The 19,572-nt window shown below is 55.0% G+C and overlaps 7 non-coding genes across 7 annotated transcripts; all 7 read left to right on the top strand.

The window, feature by feature from the left end:
• Positions 1-1,353: 1,353 nt before the first annotated feature.
• LOC132361096 (small nucleolar RNA SNORD116) lies at positions 1,354-1,446 on the top strand. The gene has a single exon (XR_009501409.1). It is a non-coding gene; the product is annotated as a small nucleolar RNA SNORD116 (small nucleolar RNA).
• A 2,667-nt stretch (positions 1,447-4,113) lies between these two features.
• Positions 4,114-4,206, top strand: LOC132361816 (small nucleolar RNA SNORD116). Its single transcript, XR_009502083.1, has one exon. It is a non-coding gene; the product is annotated as a small nucleolar RNA SNORD116 (small nucleolar RNA).
• A 2,687-nt stretch (positions 4,207-6,893) lies between these two features.
• Positions 6,894-6,986, top strand: LOC132361010 (small nucleolar RNA SNORD116). The gene has a single exon (XR_009501327.1). It is a non-coding gene; the product is annotated as a small nucleolar RNA SNORD116 (small nucleolar RNA).
• Positions 6,987-9,673: 2,687 nt separating this feature from the next.
• On the top strand, positions 9,674-9,766 carry LOC132361095 (small nucleolar RNA SNORD116). The gene has a single exon (XR_009501408.1). It is a non-coding gene; the product is annotated as a small nucleolar RNA SNORD116 (small nucleolar RNA).
• Positions 9,767-12,433: 2,667 nt separating this feature from the next.
• LOC132361815 (small nucleolar RNA SNORD116) lies at positions 12,434-12,526 on the top strand. The gene has a single exon (XR_009502082.1). It is a non-coding gene; the product is annotated as a small nucleolar RNA SNORD116 (small nucleolar RNA).
• A 2,687-nt stretch (positions 12,527-15,213) lies between these two features.
• On the top strand, positions 15,214-15,306 carry LOC132361009 (small nucleolar RNA SNORD116). Its single transcript, XR_009501326.1, has one exon. It is a non-coding gene; the product is annotated as a small nucleolar RNA SNORD116 (small nucleolar RNA).
• A 2,687-nt stretch (positions 15,307-17,993) lies between these two features.
• Positions 17,994-18,086, top strand: LOC132361094 (small nucleolar RNA SNORD116). The gene has a single exon (XR_009501407.1). It is a non-coding gene; the product is annotated as a small nucleolar RNA SNORD116 (small nucleolar RNA).
• Positions 18,087-19,572: the final 1,486 nt, after the last annotated feature.

Raw genomic sequence — 19,572 nt, 5'->3', positions numbered from 1 at the left:
GTTCCCGTGTTCTGAAGATGTTTGTGGTTTCCAGTAGGGTCGTGTCGCCCTGTGGGCTGGAGGAGGGCATGTAGGACGAGGCTTTCAAGGGTTTGAGCGTTTCCTTAGGGGTCAGGGCCGTGAACATTCAAGATGGGAGCTGCCTGAGACGTGGCTGGGAATGTGGACTAGTTTCCGCCGTGGGGATCCGACATGGGTCATGGTGGCTGAAGCCCACCACTTCCTGTGGTGGGCATTCCCACGGGTCAATGGAAAGTGATTAGGCCTAGTTGGCGAGAAGTGGCACGTGGGCCCACGTTCGTTAGCCCCTTGAGTGTTTTCAGACTGCATCTTGGCAGCAGACAGCTGCCGGTCGGTGTTGGCCCGACCATGGGAGTTCCCTTGCTTCCGGAAGTGCTGCGAGTGACCCCAAATACCCATCAGATATACTGGTAGCTGACAGAGTCTCGAGGTGCATGTCGATGTCACAGCCAAGGCCCGGAGGCAGGTCTCATCGAGGCTTTGTGTTTTGGTCAGAAGGCGTGGCTGTAGGAGAGCGGGAGTCCGTGGACTATTTCAACAGCCCCTGGGGGTCAAAGTGTGTCTGCGGCCTCTTAAAGCTGACAGGATTCTTTCTCCTTTCAGTTAGGGGTCTCACCAGGGTGCTGTGTATAAACTCTTTCTTTTATTGTTGGACTCCTCTTCACAGGGCCATAGGGACACACAGAGACCAAGACGCGTATGCAGCGGCACACAGAGGAACCCACAAGCACGTCCGCATGCGCAGTCACAGTCACACACGCCCACACGCGTGAACACACACATACAGCCTCTCAGACACCGGCCAACATATGTGCGTAACTTCCTGCAGTCGTACTATCAGACATGCAGTCAATTCTCGGTAAGGGTTAGAGGTCCTTGGGAAGCAGTTTCAGAGCTCAAGGCCAGGTAAATGTTTTTATGGATCATGTCCTGTGAGGACACCGGTCCACTTATGAAGCCTCGGTGATTTCTGTCCACTTCTCAGGTGCAGTTGCTGGGAAAGGCTGGCCGTCGACACAAACAAGACCTTCGTGTGCTCTGATGACTGGAGGTGCTAAGAAGAAGTGGAAAAAGTGAGGCGGGCCCATGTCCCTGAGTGTGTTCGTGGATAACTCAGGATGGTAGGTATTAAAGCACCCCAAGATGTGCCATTAGATATTAGGTTTTCCTCAGACAGGCCCAATGGTTGCAGGAGTGGATTGATTGTTCCCCTTGCTGAGTGGCCTGAGGGCTGTGGATTCTCCAGGCTTTTGGGGTAGCCCAGGCTCATGGCTCCTGTACAGAGTCCCGCGCAGACTCCGGTTGTGTTCTGCAGCGTCCCAGCATGTGCTTGGATTGATGATGACACCCTTGCATGCATTCCTTGGAAAATCTGGACCAAATGAGTGAGAACACTCTACCGTCTCGTCATCGAAACTGAGGTTCAGCACGTTTCCTCTCTCAGGGGGAGAGGACAGTTAGGAATGAGGGCCAGCGTCCCCCGCCGACATGCATGCAAACACCACCAAGGACTCCAGTATTGGAGGGGCTCCTTTCTGAGGGTTGACTGTGTCTGCACATAAGCTGTGTTATCTGTGAAACCCGGGTCCCTGCTGAATGGCTGTTGAGGGAATGCGAGGGGGCAGGTTCTCCTGCTGGTCTTAAGAGTCAGAGTGTGTGCTGGTCTAGGCCCAGTTAGCTTGCAGTTGGGAGGTGAGTTTTGGCCAGGATCACGCTTCGTGCATGCCATTTTGGGGGTTGATTCTGGAAGCCAAAATGAGCAAGCGTCCCTGGTTGGTGCCTGGAACCTCAGGCCAGGCCTGTGGCCCTCCCTGTTCTTGCGTTTTTCACGGTGAGCTTCTTGAGTGCCTAGTGAGGCTGGAGCAATGGGCGGGGGTGAGCTCGGTTGGGCATCGGCGGAAAGGGGCTGATGGATTAGGCCTCGCTGCTGCCCTTGTTTGCTTCTCTACTTTAACTCCCGGCACAGTGTTGATGCCAAGTGGGTCATCGTGGAGTGGGGAGAGGAATGAGTGCTGAATTTAAACCTGCGTGGATCACTGATGGCCCGTACAGGAAGGGAAGGGAAGATGAGGACATGTCCTTTGTGATGTCGTGGAATAGGCTATCATAACTGGGTTGCAGGTGCTGGCCTCAGCTTCCCAAGGATGTGTCATGTTCGTGATGGGCTGGCATCAGCTGCCTATGGAGGGGATGGCTTTGGCAGTTCAAGTGGATGAGGTGAGGTAGGTAACCTGTGTAGAGTTGGAATCCCATTGCCAGAGGAAAGACACCCAAAGGGTGTCTTGCGAGACGTAAAGAAGATTGACATGGTGACGCGTCTCTGCTGGCCTCCTTGGAGGATGTTTAGTTATGCGAACATCCCCTTTGGCTGCTTTGTTCCCTTGTTTGGGAATGTGCAAAGCGAAAGTGCTTCTCCCGGGGGGGCATGACTCGGCTTGCGAACAGCCAGAGGTTTACCTGGAGCAGTCCGTTGGGGGGACAGAGGTGGGGGCACTGTTGCGACGCCAGGCGCACTGTCGTGGACAGCCACTGTGCCCTTTCAAGTTTCCAGGTCCCCTCGTGTGGCAAAGGTTTTCCGTTGAAAGTCTGTCTGTGGTCCTCGGGGACAGTGCCTTTGATCACTGTGAGTGCCTCGGTAGTGTCGCCGTGGCAGTGGAGAATTGCCAGGATGCATGGGGTGGGGTGGGCATCATCAAAGCAGACAGGCTTGCGGTGTGTCTTCCCTGCTGTTCAGTGTCTCCGTGTTCACATGATGTCTGTGGCTTCAAGTAGAGTCGAGTCGCCCTGCAGGCAGGAGGAGGGCACTTAGGACGAGGCTGTGTAGCGTTTGAGCGTTTCCTCAGTGGTCAGGGCCGCAAAGCCTACCAGTTGGAAGCTTGCCTATACGTGGCCGGGAAGGTGGCCTAATTTCCGCTGTGGGGTTCCAACCTGTGTCATGGTTGCTGAAGCCCAACACTTCCCATTGAGGGCATTCCCACGGGGTCATGGGAAGTGATTTGGTCTAGTTGGCGACACGAGGCACTTGGGCCAAAGTCCGTTAACCCCTTGAGAAGTGCCAGGCTGCATCTTGCCTGTCGGCAACTGCAGGTCGGTGTCAGCCTGCCCATGGGAGGTTACCTTGCTTCCGGGAGCACTGGGAGTGACCCCAAGGGCACATCAGATGTGGTGGTAGGTGTCAGGATCTCCAGGTCCACATAGGTGTGACACCCACGGCCGGGAGGGAGGTCTCGTCCAGTCTTTGTGCTTTGGTCAGAAGGCGTGGCTGTGGGAGAGCGGGAGTCTGTGGCCTATTTTGACAGCCTGGGGTTCAAAGTTCGCATGCGGCCTCATGAAGCTGACAGGGGTCTTTCTCCTTTCACTTGGGGGTCCAACCAGGGTGCTGTGTATAAACTATGACGTTTACTGTTAGAAGCGTCTGCAGAGGGCCACAGGGACACCCAGAGACCAAGACGCATATTTAGCGGCACCCACAGGTATCCACAAACGCATCCTCGTGCACAGTCACAGTCACACACGCCCACACGTGTGAATACACACATACAGCGTCTCACACACCGAGCAATGTACGTGCGTAACTTCCTTCAGTCGTGCTGTGAGACACACAATCAGTTTTCGGTAAGGGACAGTGGTACTTGGGAAGCAGGTTCTAGGCTCACGCCCAGGTTAAGTGTTCCCAAAAATCATGTTCTCTGAGGACCCTTGTGCAATTCAGAAACCTGCCTGATTTCTGTCCACTTCTCAGGTGCAGTTGCAGAGTAAGGCTGGCTGTCGGCAAAGGGAAGAAGACCTTCGCGTTGTCTGATGACTGGATATGCTAAGGAGAACTGGACAAAGTGGGGCGGGTGCACGTTGCCGAGCAAGGCTGTGGATAGCTCAGGACGGTAGGCATTCACCCATACTAAGATGTGCCATTGGATATTAGGATTTCCACAGATGGGCCCAATGGTTGCAAGAGTGGATTGATTGTTGGTCTTGCTGAGTGGCCTGAGGACTGTGGATTCCCCAGGCAGTTAGAGTACTTCCAGGTCATGGCTCCTCTGCAGAGACCCACGGCCTTCCCTTTTGTGTTCTGCAGCCTCCCAGCATGTGCTTGGATCGATGATGACACCCTTGTATGCATTCCTTGGAAAATCTGAACAAAATGAGTGAGAACGCTCTACCGTCTCCTCATCGAAAGTGAGGTCCAGCACGTTTCCTGTCTCGGGAGTATGGGACAGTTAGGAGTGAGGGCCAACGTCCCCTGCTGACAGGCATGCAAACCCCACTAAGGGCTCCAGCATTGGAGGGGCTTCTGTCTGAGGGTCGACCATGTCTGCCCATAAGCTGGGTCATCTATGAATCCCCGGTCCCTGCTAAAAGGCCGTTGAGGGAATGCAAGAGGGCAGGCTTTCCTGCTAGTCTTCAGGGTCGGAGTGTGTTCTGGTAGAGACCCAGTAAGCTTGCAGCTTGGAGAGGTGATTTTTGGACAGGATCACACTTTGTGCATGCCGCTTCCGAGGTTGATTATGGAAGCCAACATGAGCAAGCTTCCCTGGTTGGAGCCTGGAGCCTCAGGCCAGGCCTGTGGCCCTCTCTGTTGTTGTGTTTCGTGCAGTGAGGTTCTTGACTGCCCCTTGTGGCTGGAGCAGTGGGCGGGCGTGGGCTGGAGTTGGGCGATGGCGGAAGGGGGCTGATGGTTTAGGCCTCAGTGCTGCCCCTGTCAGCTCCTCTGCTGAAGTTGCCGGCACACTGTTGGCGCTAAGTGGATCTTCGTGAAGTGGGGTGTGGATCAAGTGAAGCATTTCAGCCTGGGTGGTGTCTGCTGGCCTGGAGAGAAAGGTAAGGTATCATGAGGAAAGGTCCTGTGTGATGTCGTGGGATGGGTTGTCATCATTGGGTTGCAGGCGCTGGCCTCGGCTTCCCAAGAATGTGTCTTGTTCGTGATGGGCTGGCATAAGCTGCCTATGGAGCGGATGGCTTTGGCAGTTCAAGTGGGTGAGTTGAGGTAGGTAAGCTGTGTAGAGTTGCGATCCCGTTGCCCGAGGAATGACACCCAAAGGGTGTCTTGCGGGAAGTAGAGAAGATCGACATGGTGAGGCGTCTGTGCCGGCCTCCTTGCAGGTAGTTGAGTTATGCGAACATCCCCTTTGGCCGCTTTGTTCCCTTGTTTGGCAATGTGTAAAGCGAAAGTGTTTCTCCCGTGGGGGAATGACGCGACCGGCCGGTGTAGCACACAGGCCTTTCGAACAGCCAGAGGTTTATCTGGAGCAGTCCATTGGTGGGGCAGAGATGGGGGCCCCATTGCCATGCCTGCTGTGCTGCCGTGGCCAGCCACTGTTCCCTTTCAGGCTTCCAAGTTCCCTCGCATGGCAGAGGTCTTCCTTTGAAAGTCTGTCTGTGGTCCTCGGGGACCATGCCTTTGATCACTGTGAGTTACTCGGTAGTGTCACTGTGGCAGTGGAGAATTTCCAGGATGCATGGTGTGGGATCAGCATCAACCAAGGAGACAGGCTTGCGGTCTGTCTTCCCTGGTGTTCAGTGTTCCCGTGTTCTGAAGATGTTTGTGGTTTCCAGTAGGGTCGTGTCGCCCTGTGGGCTGGAGGAGGGCATGTAGGACGAGGCTTTCAAGGGTTTGAGCGTTTCCTTAGGGGTCAGGGCCGTGAACATTCAAGATGGGAGCTGCCTGAGACGTGGCTGGGAATGTGGACTAGTTTCCGCCGTGGGGATCCGACATGGGTCATGGTGGCTGAAGCCCACCACTTCCTGTGGTGGGCATTCCCACGGGTCAATGGAAAGTGATTAGGCCTAGTTGGCGAGAAGTGGCACATGGGCCCACGTTCGTTAGCCCCTTGAGTGTTTTCAGACTGCATCGTGGCAGCAGACAGCTGCCGGTCGGTGTCGGCCCGACCATGGGAGTTCCCTTGCTTCCGGAAGTGCTGCGAGTGACCCCAAATGCCCATCAGATATACTGGTAGCTGACAGAGTCTCGAGGTGCATGTCGATGTCACAGCCAAGGCCCGGAGGCAGGTCTCGTCGAGGCTTTGTGTTTTGGTCAGAAGGCGTGGCTGTAGGAGAGCGGGAGTCCGTGGACTATTTCAACAGCCCCTGGGGGTCAAAGTGTGTCTGCGGCCTCTTAAAGCTGACAGGATTCTTTCTCCTTTCAGTTAGGGGTCTCACCAGGGTGCTGTGTATAAACTCTTTCTTTTATTGTTGGACTCCTCTTCACAGGGCCATAGGGACACACAGAGACCAAGACGCGTATGCAGCGGCACACAGAGGAACCCACAAGCACGTCCGCATGCGCAGTCACAGTCACACACGCCCACACGCGTGAACACACACATACAGCCTCTCAGACACCGGCCAACATATGTGCGTAACTTCCTGCAGTCGTACTATCAGACATGCAGTCAATTCTCGGTAAGGGTTAGAGGTCCTTGGGAAGCAGTTTCAGAGCTCAAGGCCAGGTAAATGTTTTTATGGATCATGTCCTGTGAGGACACCGGTCCACTTATGAAGCCTCGGTGATTTCTGTCCACTTCTCAGGTGCAGTTGCTGGGAAAGGCTGGCCGTCGACACAAACAAGACCTTCGTGTGCTCTGATGACTGGAGGTGCTAAGAAGAAGTGGAAAAAGTGAGGCGGGCCCATGACCCTGAGTGTGTTCGTGGATAACTCAGGATGGTAGGTATTAAAGCACCCCAAGATGTGCCATTAGATATTAGGTTTTCCTCAGACAGGCCCAATGGTTGCAAGAGTGGATTGATTGTTCCCCTTGCTGAGTGGCCTGAGGGCTGTGGATTCTCCAGGCTTTTGGGGTAGCCCAGGCTCATGGCTCCTGTACAGAGTCCCGCGCAGACTCCGGTTGTGTTCTGCAGCGTCCCAGCATGTGCTTGGATTGATGATGACACCCTTGCATGCATTCCTTGGAAAATCTGAACCAAATGAGTGAGAACACTCTACCGTCTCGTCATCGAAACTGAGGTTCAGCACGTTTCCTCTCTCAGGGGGAGAGGACAGTTAGGAATGAGGGCCAGCGTCCCCCGCCGACATGCATGCAAACACCACCAAGGACTCCAGTATTGGAGGGGCTCCTGTCTGAGGGTCGACCATGTCTGCCCATAAGCTGGGTCATCTATGAATCCCCGGTCCCTGCTAAAAGGCCGTTGAGGGAATGCAAGAGGGCAGGCTTTCCTGCTAGTCTTCAGGGTCGGAGTGTGTTCTGGTATAGACCCAGTAAGCTTGCAGCTTGGAGAGGTGATTTTTGGACAGGATCACACTTTGTGCATGCCGCTTCCGAGGTTGATTATGGAAGCCAACATGAGCAAGCTTCCCTGGTTGGAGCCTGGAGCCTCAGGCCAGGCCTGTGGCCCTCTCTGTTGTTGTGTTTCGTGCAGTGAGGTTCTTGACTGCCCCGCGTGGCTGGAGCAGTGGGCGGGCGTGGGCTGGAGTTGGGCGATGGCGGAAGGGGGCTGATGGTTTAGGCCTCAGTGCTGCCCCTGTCAGCTCCTCTGCTGAAGTTGCCGGCACACTGTTGGCGCTAAGTGGATCTTCGTGGAGTGGGGTGTGGATCGAGTGAAGCATTTCAGCCTGGGTGGTGGCTGCTGGCCTGGAGAGAAAGGTAAGGTATCATGAGGAAAGGTCCTGTGTGATGTCGTGGGATGGGTTGTCATCATTGGGTTGCAGGCGCTGGCCTCGGCTTCCCAAGAATGTGTCTTGTTCGTGATGGGCTGGCATAAGCTGCCTATGGAGCGGATGGCTTTGGCAGTTCAAGTGAGTGAGTTGAGGAAGGTAAGCTGTGTAGAGTTGCGATCCCGTTGCCCGAGGAATGACACCCAAAGGGTGTCTTGCGGGAAGTAGAGAAGATCGACATGGTGAGGCGTCTGTGCCGGCCTCCTTGCAGGTAGTTGAGTTATGCGAACATCCCCTTTGGCCGCTTTGTTCCCTTGTTTGGCAATGTGTAAAGCGAAAGTGTTTCTCCCGTGGGGGAATGACGCGACCGGCCTGTGTAGCACGCAGGCCTTTCGAACAGCCAGAGGTTTATCTGGAGCAGTCCATTGGTGGGGCAGAGATGGGGGCCCCATTGCCATGCCTGCTGTGCTGCCGTGGCCAGCCACTGTTCCCTTTCAGGCTTCCAAGTTCCCTCGCATGGCAGAGGTCTTCCTTTGAAAGTCTGTCTGTGGTCCTCGGGGACCATGCCTTTGATCACTGTGAGTTACTCGGTAGTGTCACTGTGGCAGTGGAGAATTTCCAGGATGCATGGTGTGGGATCAGCATCAACCAAGGAGACAGGCTTGCGGTCTGTCTTCCCTGGTGTTCAGTGTTCCCGTGTTCTGAAGATGTTTGTGGTTTCCAGTAGGGTCGTGTCGCCCTGTGGGCTGGAGGAGGGCATGTAGGACGAGGCTTTCAAGGGTTTGAGCGTTTCCTTAGGGGTCAGGGCCGTGAACATTCAAGATGGGAGCTGCCTGAGACGTGGCTGGGAATGTGGACTAGTTTCCGCCGTGGGGATCCGACATGGGTCATGGTGGCTGAAGCCCACCACTTCCTGTGGTGGGCATTCCCACGGGTCAATGGAAAGTGATTAGGCCTAGTTGGCGAGAAGTGGCACGTGGGCCCACGTTCGTTAGCCCCTTGAGTGTTTTCAGACTGCATCTTGGCAGCAGACAGCTGCCGGTCGGTGTCGGCCCGACCATGGGAGTTCCCTTGCTTCCGGAAGTGCTGCGAGTGACCCCAAATGCCCATCAGATATACTGGTAGCTGACAGAGTCTCGAGGTGCATGTCGATGTCACAGCCAAGGCCCGGAGGCAGGTCTCGTCGAGGCTTTGTGTTTTGGTCAGAAGGCGTGGCTGTAGGAGAGCGGGAGTCCGTGGACTATTTCAACAGCCCCTGGGGGTCAAAGTGTGTCTGCGGCCTCTTAAAGCTGACAGGATTCTTTCTCCTTTCAGTTAGGGGTCTCACCAGGGTGCTGTGTATAAACTCTTTCTTTTATTGTTGGACTCCTCTTCACAGGGCCATAGGGACACACAGAGACCAAGACGCGTATGCAGCGGCACACAGAGGAACCCACAAGCACGTCCGCATGCGCAGTCACAGTCACACACGCCCACACGCGTGAACACACACATACAGCCTCTCAGACACCGGCCAACATATGTGCGTAACTTCCTGCAGTCGTACTATCAGACATGCAGTCAATTCTCGGTAAGGGTTAGAGGTCCTTGGGAAGCAGTTTCAGAGCTCAAGGCCAGGTAAATGTTTTTATGGATCATGTCCTGTGAGGACACCGGTCCACTTATGAAGCCTCGGTGATTTCTGTCCACTTCTCAGGTGCAGTTGCTGGGAAAGGCTGGCCGTCGACACAAACAAGACCTTCGTGTGCTCTGATGACTGGAGGTGCTAAGAAGAAGTGGAAAAAGTGAGGCGGGCCCATGTCCCTGAGTGTGTTCGTGGATAACTCAGGATGGTAGGTATTAAAGCACCCCAAGATGTGCCATTAGATATTAGGTTTTCCTCAGACAGGCCCAATGGTTGCAGGAGTGGATTGATTGTTCCCCTTGCTGAGTGGCCTGAGGGCTGTGGATTCTCCAGGCTTTTGGGGTAGCCCAGGCTCATGGCTCCTGTACAGAGTCCCGCGCAGACTCCGGTTGTGTTCTGCAGCGTCCCAGCATGTGCTTGGATTGATGATGACACCCTTGCATGCATTCCTTGGAAAATCTGGACCAAATGAGTGAGAACACTCTACCGTCTCGTCATCGAAACTGAGGTTCAGCACGTTTCCTCTCTCAGGGGGAGAGGACAGTTAGGAATGAGGGCCAGCGTCCCCCGCCGACATGCATGCAAACACCACCAAGGACTCCAGTATTGGAGGGGCTCCTTTCTGAGGGTTGACTGTGTCTGCACATAAGCTGTGTTATCTGTGAAACCCGGGTCCCTGCTGAATGGCTGTTGAGGGAATGCGAGGGGGCAGGTTCTCCTGCTGGTCTTAAGAGTCAGAGTGTGTGCTGGTCTAGGCCCAGTTAGCTTGCAGTTGGGAGGTGAGTTTTGGCCAGGATCACGCTTCGTGCATGCCATTTTGGGGGTTGATTCTGGAAGCCAAAATGAGCAAGCGTCCCTGGTTGGTGCCTGGAACCTCAGGCCAGGCCTGTGGCCCTCCCTGTTCTTGCGTTTTTCACGGTGAGCTTCTTGAGTGCCTAGTGAGGCTGGAGCAATGGGCGGGGGTGAGCTCGGTTGGGCATCGGCGGAAAGGGGCTGATGGATTAGGCCTCGCTGCTGCCCTTGTTTGCTTCTCTACTTTAACTCCCGGCACAGTGTTGATGCCAAGTGGGTCATCGTGGAGTGGGGAGAGGAATGAGTGCTGAATTTAAACCTGCGTGGATCACTGATGGCCCGTACAGGAAGGGAAGGGAAGATGAGGACATGTCCTTTGTGATGTCGTGGAATAGGCTATCATAACTGGGTTGCAGGTGCTGGCCTCAGCTTCCCAAGGATGTGTCATGTTCGTGATGGGCTGGCATCAGCTGCCTATGGAGGGGATGGCTTTGGCAGTTCAAGTGGATGAGGTGAGGTAGGTAACCTGTGTAGAGTTGGAATCCCATTGCCAGAGGAAAGACACCCAAAGGGTGTCTTGCGAGACGTAAAGAAGATTGACATGGTGACGCGTCTCTGCTGGCCTCCTTGGAGGATGTTTAGTTATGCGAACATCCCCTTTGGCTGCTTTGTTCCCTTGTTTGGGAATGTGCAAAGCGAAAGTGCTTCTCCCGGGGGGGCATGACTCGGCTTGCGAACAGCCAGAGGTTTACCTGGAGCAGTCCGTTGGGGGGACAGAGGTGGGGGCACTGTTGCGACGCCAGGCGCACTGTCGTGGACAGCCACTGTGCCCTTTCAAGTTTCCAGGTCCCCTCGTGTGGCAAAGGTTTTCCGTTGAAAGTCTGTCTGTGGTCCTCGGGGACAGTGCCTTTGATCACTGTGAGTGCCTCGGTAGTGTCGCCGTGGCAGTGGAGAATTGCCAGGATGCATGCGGTGGGGTGGGCATCATCAAAGCAGACAGGCTTGCGGTGTGTCTTCCCTGCTGTTCAGTGTCTCCGTGTTCACATGATGTCTGTGGCTTCAAGTAGAGTCGAGTCGCCCTGCAGGCAGGAGGAGGGCACTTAGGACGAGGCTGTGTAGCGTTTGAGCGTTTCCTCAGTGGTCAGGGCCGCAAAGCCTACCAGTTGGAAGCTTGCCTATACGTGGCCGGGAAGGTGGCCTAATTTCCGCTGTGGGGTTCCAACCTGTGTCATGGTTGCTGAAGCCCAACACTTCCCATTGAGGGCATTCCCACGGGGTCATGGGAAGTGATTTGGTCTAGTTGGCGACACGAGGCACTTGGGCCAAAGTCCGTTAACCCCTTGAGAAGTGCCAGGCTGCATCTTGCCTGTCGGCAACTGCAGGTCGGTGTCAGCCTGCCCATGGGAGGTTACCTTGCTTCCGGGAGCACTGGGAGTGACCCCAAGGGCACATCAGATGTGGTGGTAGGTGTCAGGATCTCCAGGTCCACATAGGTGTGACACCCACGGCCGGGAGGGAGGTCTCGTCCAGTCTTTGTGCTTTGGTCAGAAGGCGTGGCTGTGGGAGAGCGGGAGTCTGTGGCCTATTTTGACAGCCTGGGGTTCAAAGTTCGCATGCGGCCTCATGAAGCTGACAGGGGTCTTTCTCCTTTCACTTGGGGGTCCAACCAGGGTGCTGTGTATAAACTATGACGTTTACTGTTAGAAGCGTCTGCAGAGGGCCACAGGGACACCCAGAGACCAAGACGCGTATTTAGCGGCACCCACAGGTATCCACAAACGCATCCTCGTGCACAGTCACAGTCACACACGCCCACACGTGTGAATACACACATACAGCGTCTCACACACCGAGCAATGTACGTGCGTAACTTCCTTCAGTCGTGCTGTGAGACACACAATCAGTTTTCGGTAAGGGACAGTGGTACTTGGGAAGCAGGTTCTAGGCTCACGCCCAGGTTAAGTGTTCCCAAAAATCATGTTCTCTGAGGACCCTTGTGCAATTCAGAAACCTGCCTGATTTCTGTCCACTTCTCAGGTGCAGTTGCAGAGTAAGGCTGGCTGTCGGCAAAGGGAAGAAGACCTTCGCGTTGTCTGATGACTGGATATGCTAAGGAGAACTGGACAAAGTGGGGCGGGTGCACGTTGCCGAGCAAGGCTGTGGATAGCTCAGGACGGTAGGCATTCACCCATACTAAGATGTGCCATTGGATATTAGGATTTCCACAGATGGGCCCAATGGTTGCAAGAGTGGATTGATTGTTGGTCTTGCTGAGTGGCCTGAGGACTGTGGATTCCCCAGGCAGTTAGAGTACTTCCAGGTCATGGCTCCTCTGCAGAGACCCACGGCCTTCCCTTTTGTGTTCTGCAGCCTCCCAGCATGTGCTTGGATCGATGATGACACCCTTGTATGCATTCCTTGGAAAATCTGAACAAAATGAGTGAGAACGCTCTACCGTCTCCTCATCGAAAGTGAGGTCCAGCACGTTTCCTGTCTCGGGAGTATGGGACAGTTAGGAGTGAGGGCCAACGTCCCCTGCTGACAGGCATGCAAACCCCACTAAGGGCTCCAGCATTGGAGGGGCTTCTGTCTGAGGGTCGACCATGTCTGCCCATAAGCTGGGTCATCTATGAATCCCCGGTCCCTGCTAAAAGGCCGTTGAGGGAATGCAAGAGGGCAGGCTTTCCTGCTAGTCTTCAGGGTCGGAGTGTGTTCTGGTAGAGACCCAGTAAGCTTGCAGCTTGGAGAGGTGATTTTTGGACAGGATCACACTTTGTGCATGCCGCTTCCGAGGTTGATTATGGAAGCCAACATGAGCAAGCTTCCCTGGTTGGAGCCTGGAGCCTCAGGCCAGGCCTGTGGCCCTCTCTGTTGTTGTGTTTCGTGCAGTGAGGTTCTTGACTGCCCCGCGTGGCTGGAGCAGTGGGCGGGCGTGGGCTGGAGTTGGGCGATGGCGGAAGGGGGCTGATGGTTTAGGCCTCAGTGCTGCCCCTGTCAGCTCCTCTGCTGAAGTTGCCGGCACACTGTTGGCGCTAAGTGGATCTTCGTGAAGTGGGGTGTGGATCAAGTGAAGCATTTCAGCCTGGGTGGTGTCTGCTGGCCTGGAGAGAAAGGTAAGGTATCATGAGGAAAGGTCCTGTGTGATGTCGTGGGATGGGTTGTCATCATTGGGTTGCAGGCGCTGGCCTCGGCTTCCCAAGAATGTGTCTTGTTCGTGATGGGCTGGCATAAGCTGCCTATGGAGCGGATGGCTTTGGCAGTTCAAGTGGGTGAGTTGAGGTAGGTAAGCTGTGTAGAGTTGCGATCCCGTTGCCCGAGGAATGACACCCAAAGGGTGTCTTGCGGGAAGTAGAGAAGATCGACATGGTGAGGCGTCTGTGCCGGCCTCCTTGCAGGTAGTTGAGTTATGCGAACATCCCCTTTGGCTGCTTTGTTCCCTTGTTTGGCAATGTGTAAAGCGAAAGTGTTTCTCCCGTGGGGGAATGACGCGACCGGCCGGTGTAGCACACAGGCCTTTCGAACAGCCAGAGGTTTATCTGGAGCAGTCCATTGGTGGGGCAGAGATGGGGGCCCCATTGCCATGCCTGCTGTGCTGCCGTGGCCAGCCACTGTTCCCTTTCAGGCTTCCAAGTTCCCTCGCATGGCAGAGGTCTTCCTTTGAAAGTCTGTCTGTGGTCCTCGGGGACCATGCCTTTGATCACTGTGAGTTACTCGGTAGTGTCACTGTGGCAGTGGAGAATTTCCAGGATGCATGGTGTGGGATCAGCATCAACCAAGGAGACAGGCTTGCGGTCTGTCTTCCCTGGTGTTCAGTGTTCCCGTGTTCTGAAGATGTTTGTGGTTTCCAGTAGGGTCGTGTCGCCCTGTGGGCTGGAGGAGGGCATGTAGGACGAGGCTTTCAAGGGTTTGAGCGTTTCCTTAGGGGTCAGGGCCGTGAACATTCAAGATGGGAGCTGCCTGAGACGTGGCTGGGAATGTGGACTAGTTTCCGCCGTGGGGATCCGACATGGGTCATGGTGGCTGAAGCCCACCACTTCCTGTGGTGGGCATTCCCACGGGTCAATGGAAAGTGATTAGGCCTAGTTGGCGAGAAGTGGCACATGGGCCCACGTTCGTTAGCCCCTTGAGTGTTTTCAGACTGCATCGTGGCAGCAGACAGCTGCCGGTCGGTGTCGGCCCGACCATGGGAGTTCCCTTGCTTCCGGAAGTGCTGCGAGTGACCCCAAATGCCCATCAGATATACTGGTAGCTGACAGAGTCTCGAGGTGCATGTCGATGTCACAGCCAAGGCCCGGAGGCAGGTCTCGTCGAGGCTTTGTGTTTTGGTCAGAAGGCGTGGCTGTAGGAGAGCGGGAGTCCGTGGACTATTTCAACAGCCCCTGGGGGTCAAAGTGTGTCTGCGGCCTCTTAAAGCTGACAGGATTCTTTCTCCTTTCAGTTAGGGGTCTCACCAGGGTGCTGTGTATAAACTCTTTCTTTTATTGTTGGACTCCTCTTCACAGGGCCATAGGGACACACAGAGACCAAGACGCGTATGCAGCGGCACACAGAGGAACCCACAAGCACGTCCGCATGCGCAGTCACAGTCACACACGCCCACACGCGTGAACACACACATACAGCCTCTCAGACACCGGCCAACATATGTGCGTAACTTCCTGCAGTCGTACTATCAGACATGCAGTCAATTCTCGGTAAGGGTTAGAGGTCCTTGGGAAGCAGTTTCAGAGCTCAAGGCCAGGTAAATGTTTTTATGGATCATGTCCTGTGAGGACACCGGTCCACTTATGAAGCCTCGGTGATTTCTGTCCACTTCTCAGGTGCAGTTGCTGGGAAAGGCTGGCCGTCGACACAAACAAGACCTTCGTGTGCTCTGATGACTGGAGGTGCTAAGAAGAAGTGGAAAAAGTGAGGCGGGCCCATGACCCTGAGTGTGTTCGTGGATAACTCAGGATGGTAGGTATTAAAGCACCCCAAGATGTGCCATTAGATATTAGGTTTTCCTCAGACAGGCCCAATGGTTGCAAGAGTGGATTGATTGTTCCCCTTGCTGAGTGGCCTGAGGGCTGTGGATTCTCCAGGCTTTTGGGGTAGCCCAGGCTCATGGCTCCTGTACAGAGTCCCGCGCAGACTCCGGTTGTGTTCTGCAGCGTCCCAGCATGTGCTTGGATTGATGATGACACCCTTGCATGCATTCCTTGGAAAATCTGAACCAAATGAGTGAGAACACTCTACCGTCTCGTCATCGAAACTGAGGTTCAGCACGTTTCCTGTCTCGGGAGTATGGGACAGTTAGGAGTGAGGGCCAACGTCCCCTGCTGACAGGCATGCAAACCCCACTAAGGGCTCCAGCATTGGAGGGGCTCCTGTCTGAGGGTCGACCATGTCTGCCCGTAAGCTGGGTCATCTATGAATCCCCGGTCCCTGCTAAAAGGCCGTTGAGGGAATGCAAGAGGGCAGGCTTTCCTGCTAGTCTTCAGGGTCGGAGTGTGTTCTGGTAGAGACCCAGTAAGCTTGCAGCTTGGAGAGGTGATTTTTGGACAGGATCACACTTTGTGCATGCCGCTTCCGAGGTTGATTATGGAAGCCAACATGAGCAAGCTTCCCTGGTTGGAGCCTGGAGCCTCAGGCCAGGCCTGTGGCCCTCTCTGTTGTTGTGTTTCGTGCAGTGAGGTTCTTGACTGCCCCGCGTGGCTGGAGCAGTGGGCGGGCGTGGGCTGGAGTTGGGCGATGGCGGAAGGGGGCTGATGGTTTAGGCCTCAGTGCTGCCCCTGTCAGCTCCTCTGCTGAACTTGCCGGCACACTGTTGGCGCTAAGTGGATCTTCGTGGAGTGGGGTGTGGATCGAGTGAAGCATTTCAGCCTGGGTGGTGGCTGCTGGCCTGGAGAGAAAGGTAAGGTATCATGAGGAAAGGTCCTGTGTGATGTCGTGGGATGGGTTGTCATCATTGGGTTGCAGGCGCTGGCCTCGGCTTCCCAAGAATGTGTCTTGTTCGTGATGGGCTGGCATAAGCTGCCTATGGAGCGGATGGCTTTGGCAGTTCAAGTGGGTGAGTTGAGGTAGGTAAGCTGTGTAGAGTTGCGATCCCGTTGCCCGAGGAATGACACCCAAAGGGTGTCTTGCGGGAAGTAGAGAAGATCGACATGGTGAGGCGTCTGTGCCGGCCTCCTTGCAGGTAGTTGAGTTATGCGAACATCCCCTTTGGCCGCTTTGTTCCCTTGTTTGGCAATGTGTAAAGCGAAAGTGTTTCTCCCGTGGGGGAATGACGCGACCGGCCGGTGTAGCACACAGGCCTTTCGAACAGCCAGAGGTTTATCTGGAGCAGTCCATTGGTGGGGCAGAGATGGGGGCCCCATTGCCATGCCTGCTGTGCTGCCGTGGCCAGCCACTGTTCCCTTTCAGGCTTCCAAGTTCCCTCGCATGGCAGAGGTCTTCCTTTGAAAGTCTGTCTGTGGTCCTCGGGGACCATGCCTTTGATCACTGTGAGTTACTCGGTAGTGTCACTGTGGCAGTGGAGAATTTCCAGGATGCATGGTGTGGGATCAGCATCAACCAAGGAGACAGGCTTGCGGTCTGTCTTCCCTGGTGTTCAGTGTTCCCGTGTTCTGAAGATGTTTGTGGTTTCCAGTAGGGTCGTGTCGCCCTGTGGGCTGGAGGAGGGCATGTAGGACGAGGCTTTCAAGGGTTTGAGCGTTTCCTTAGGGGTCAGGGCCGTGAACATTCAAGATGGGAGCTGCCTGAGACGTGGCTGGGAATGTGGACTAGTTTCCGCCGTGGGGATCCGACATGGGTCATGGTGGCTGAAGCCCACCACTTCCTGTGGTGGGCATTCCCACGGGTCAATGGAAAGTGATTAGGCCTAGTTGGCGAGAAGTGGCACGTGGGCCCACGTTCGTTAGCCCCTTGAGTGTTTTCAGACTGCATCTTGGCAGCAGACAGCTGCCGGTCGGTGTTGGCCCGACCATGGGAGTTCCCTTGCTTCCGGAAGTGCTGCGAGTGACCCCAAATGCCCATCAGATATACTGGTAGCTGACAGAGTCTCGAGGTGCATGTCGATGTCACAGCCAAGGCCCGGAGGCAGGTCTCGTCGAGGCTTTGTGTTTTGGTCAGAAGGCGTGGCTGTAGGAGAGCGGGAGTCCGTGGACTATTTCAACAGCCCCTGGGGGTCAAAGTGTGTCTGCGGCCTCTTAAAGCTGACAGGATTCTTTCTCCTTTCAGTTAGGGGTCTCACCAGGGTGCTGTGTATAAACTCTTTCTTTTATTGTTGGACTCCTCTTCACAGGGCCATAGGGACACACAGAGACCAAGACGCGTATGCAGCGGCACACAGAGGAACCCACAAGCACGTCCGCATGCGCAGTCACAGTCACACACGCCCACACGCGTGAACACACACATACAGCCTCTCAGACACCGGCCAACATATGTGCGTAACTTCCTGCAGTCGTACTATCAGACATGCAGTCAATTCTCGGTAAGGGTTAGAGGTCCTTGGGAAGCAGTTTCAGAGCTCAAGGCCAGGTAAATGTTTTTATGGATCATGTCCTGTGAGGACACCGGTCCACTTATGAAGCCTCGGTGATTTCTGTCCACTTCTCAGGTGCAGTTGCTGGGAAAGGCTGGCCGTCGACACAAACAAGACCTTCGTGTGCTCTGATGACTGGAGGTGCTAAGAAGAAGTGGAAAAAGTGAGGCGGGCCCATGTCCCTGAGTGTGTTCGTGGATAACTCAGGATGGTAGGTATTAAAGCACCCCAAGATGTGCCATTAGATATTAGGTTTTCCTCAGACAGGCCCAATGGTTGCAGGAGTGGATTGATTGTTCCCCTTGCTGAGTGGCCTGAGGGCTGTGGATTCTCCAGGCTTTTGGGGTAGCCCAGGCTCATGGCTCCTGTACAGAGTCCCGCGCAGACTCCGGTTGTGTTCTGCAGCGTCCCAGCATGTGCTTGGATTGATGATGACACCCTTGCATGCATTCCTTGGAAAATCTGGACCAAATGAGTGAGAACACTCTACCGTCTCGTCATCGAAACTGAGGTTCAGCACGTTTCCTCTCTCAGGGGGAGAGGACAGTTAGGAATGAGGGCCAGCGTCCCCCGCCGACATGCATGCAAACACCACCAAGGACTCCAGTATTGGAGGGGCTCCTTTCTGAGGGTTGACTGTGTCTGCACATAAGCTGTGTTATCTGTGAAACCCGGGTCCCTGCTGAATGGCTGTTGAGGGAATGCGAGGGGGCAGGTTCTCCTGCTGGTCTTAAGAGTCAGAGTGTGTGCTGGTCTAGGCCCAGTTAGCTTGCAGTTGGGAGGTGAGTTTTGGCCAGGATCACGCTTCGTGCATGCCATTTTGGGGGTTGATTCTGGAAGCCAAAATGAGCAAGCGTCCCTGGTTGGTGCCTGGAACCTCAGGCCAGGCCTGTGGCCCTCCCTGTTCTTGCGTTTTTCACGGTGAGCTTCTTGAGTGCCTAGTGAGGCTGGAGCAATGGGCGGGGGTGAGCTCGGTTGGGCATCGGCGGAAAGGGGCTGATGGATTAGGCCTCGCTGCTGCCCTTGTTTGCTTCTCTACTTTAACTCCCGGCACAGTGTTGATGCCAAGTGGGTCATCGTGGAGTGGGGAGAGGAATGAGTGCTGAATTTAAACCTGCGTGGATCACTGATGGCCCGTACAGGAAGGGAAGGGAAGATGAGGACATGTCCTTTGTGATGTCGTGGAATAGGCTATCATAACTGGGTTGCAGGTGCTGGCCTCAGCTTCCCAAGGATGTGTCATGTTCGTGATGGGCTGGCATCAGCTGCCTATGGAGGGGATGGCTTTGGCAGTTCAAGTGGATGAGGTGAGGTAGGTAACCTGTGTAGAGTTGGAATCCCATTGCCAGAGGAAAGACACCCAAAGGGTGTCTTGCGAGACGTAAAGAAGATTGACATGGTGACGCGTCTCTGCTGGCCTCCTTGGAGGATGTTTAGTTATGCGAACATCCCCTTTGGCTGCTTTGTTCCCTTGTTTGGGAATGTGCAAAGCGAAAGTGCTTCTCCCGGGGGGGCATGACTTGGCTTGCGAACAGCCAGAGGTTTACCTGGAGCAGTCCGTTGGGGGGACAGAGGTGGGGGCACTGTTGCGACGCCAGGCGCACTGTCGTGGACAGCCACTGTGCCCTTTCAAGTTTCCAGGTCCCCTCGTGTGGCAAAGGTTTTCCGTTGAAAGTCTGTCTGTGGTCCTCGGGGACAGTGCCTTTGATCACTGTGAGTGCCTCGGTAGTGTCGCCGTGGCAGTGGAGAATTGCCAGGATGCATGGGGTGGGGTGGGCATCATCAAAGCAGACAGCCTTGCGGTGTGTCTTCCCTGCTGTTCAGTGTCTCCGTGTTCACATGATGTCTGTGGCTTCAAGTAGAGTCGAGTCGCCCTGCAGGCAGGAGGAGGGCACTTAGGACGAGGCTGTGTAGCGTTTGAGCGTTTCCTCAGTGGTCAGGGCCGCAAAGCCTACCAGTTGGAAGCTTGCCTATACGTGGCCGGGAAGGTGGCCTAATTTC

The sequence above is a fragment of the Balaenoptera ricei genome, chromosome 2 (assembly GCF_028023285.1).
Source record: "Balaenoptera ricei isolate mBalRic1 chromosome 2, mBalRic1.hap2, whole genome shotgun sequence".
In the NCBI taxonomy this organism is placed as follows: domain Eukaryota; kingdom Metazoa; phylum Chordata; class Mammalia; order Artiodactyla; family Balaenopteridae; genus Balaenoptera; species Balaenoptera ricei.
Note: the sequence above shows the minus strand (reverse complement) of the source record. Positions and strands in the feature narration are given on the sequence as shown.